The sequence below is a fragment of the Mandrillus leucophaeus genome, unplaced genomic scaffold (genome assembly GCF_000951045.1).
Source record: "Mandrillus leucophaeus isolate KB7577 unplaced genomic scaffold, Mleu.le_1.0 Scaffold269, whole genome shotgun sequence".
NCBI lineage: Eukaryota > Metazoa > Chordata > Mammalia > Primates > Cercopithecidae > Mandrillus > Mandrillus leucophaeus.
In genome coordinates this window covers 5,236,697-5,238,461 of record NW_012102798.1, presented here as the reverse complement: position 1 = coordinate 5,238,461, position 1,765 = coordinate 5,236,697, and the positions used below count along the sequence as shown (strand labels likewise).

At 36.9% G+C, this 1,765-nt stretch overlaps 1 pseudogene; it reads right to left on the bottom strand.

Annotated features, from left to right (window-relative positions):
• Positions 1 to 251: 251 nt before the first annotated feature.
• On the bottom strand, positions 252 to 716 carry LOC105542825 (annotated as a pseudogene).
• Between the last annotated feature and the right edge of the window lie 1,049 nt (positions 717 to 1,765).

Genomic DNA, 1,765 nt, shown 5'->3' with positions numbered 1-1,765 from the left:
CTTTAGGAAACAATTCTACTAAAAAACAACATGAGAATAGAATTTAAAATGTTCAAGACATTAAATGCAGGACTGACTCCATATTGCCATTTAATATGCTTTGTATTATAGGATATAAAAACTAACCCCGCATCTATAGAATGTTAAGCTGACACCCGAGACAGTCAAAGCCTCCTATAATTCAGTATCCCACACTTTTCTGGTTGTACCAAAAAATAAACAAGCAGCAAATGATTTCACCTCTTAAAAAAAAGCATTTACACTTAAAAAAATGGGATGAGGTGGGATTCCCTCCTTCTTAAAAATGTTTCTAGAGCTAGTAAAAAACTTGCTTTTACAAAATAGTTGATAAAAATATTCCTCTGGATTGTACAAGAAGGGAGACAGGGACCACTGGTAAGACATGGTATATGGTATTAATCAGACTTGGCTTCTTTCTCTCCTGCTTCATCAGAGACTGGACTCTCCTCAGTTTTCGTTTCCCCGTTTTCTGCAGGTAAATCTTTAGTTTCTTGGTTAGCCACTTCGACCTGTTTTCCCTTTGCTCCCCTTTTCCCTTTTGTTTGAACTTTTTTGTCTGAAGATTTATCCTTCACTGCTGCCTTTTTCAGCTTCGCTTCCACTTTTGCAGGAGGTTTAGCTGACAACCGCGCTGATCTCCTCTTGGGCTCTTCCTTGCCAGCCCCTTCCGCAGAACTGACCTTCCTCTTGGGCATCCTGGTGGTGGGGAAGGCGTGTGCCTGGGTGCCTGTGGGCCGCGGCGCACCAAGAGCCTTCGCAAAAATGGGCTGACTGGCCACTGCCACTCCTTCTGCCGCCCAAGCTGCTGAGACCCACCGGGCGTTCTTTTCTTATTCCTGATCTTAAAGGAAAAGCTTTTAATATTTCATCTTTGAGTATAATGTTTGATGCGGACTAGTTTATGACCTTTGTTGCATTGAGGTGCATTTCTTTTATACCTAACTTCTTGAGAGTTTTTATCGTGAAAGGATATTAAACTTTGTGAAATACATTTTCTGCATCTAATGAGATGATAATATGGTTATTGGTTTTTGTTCTGTTAATATGATGTATTGCATTTATTGATTTGCATATGTTGGACCATCTTGGCATCCCCAGGACAAATCCCACTTGATTGTGATGAAATATACTTTTAATGTGCTGTTGAACTTGGTTTGATAGTGTTTTGTTGAGGACTTTTGTATCTATGGTTGTCAAGGATATTTCCCTGTATTTTTTATTCCTTGTAGTATCCTTATTTGGCTTTGGGGTGAGGGTAATGCTAGCCTCATAAGATGAATATAAGACATGCTCCTTCCCCTTCAATTTTTTTGGAAGAGTTTGAGAAGGATTGCATTAATCATTCATTAAGTATTTGGTAGAATTAACAGTGAAACCATCAGGCCCTGGGCTTTTCTGTGTTGAAATATTTTTGATTACTGAGTCAGTATCCTTACATTTTATCCAACAGTTCGAATTTTCCATTTTCATGATCCAGTCTTGATAGGTTCTAAGTTTCTAGAAGTCTATTGATTTCCTTTAGGTTACCTAATTTGTTGGCATATAATTGTTCATAGTGTTTTTTCTGACCCTTATTATTTATGTGGTATTATTTATAATGTCTCTTCTTTCATTTTTGATTTAATGTATTTGAGTCTTTTTCATTTTAGTCTAGCTAAAGTCTTGGCAATTTTATTCATCTTTTTAGACATCCAACTCTTAGTTTCATTCATCTTTTCTATTTTTCATTAATATTTTATTTATT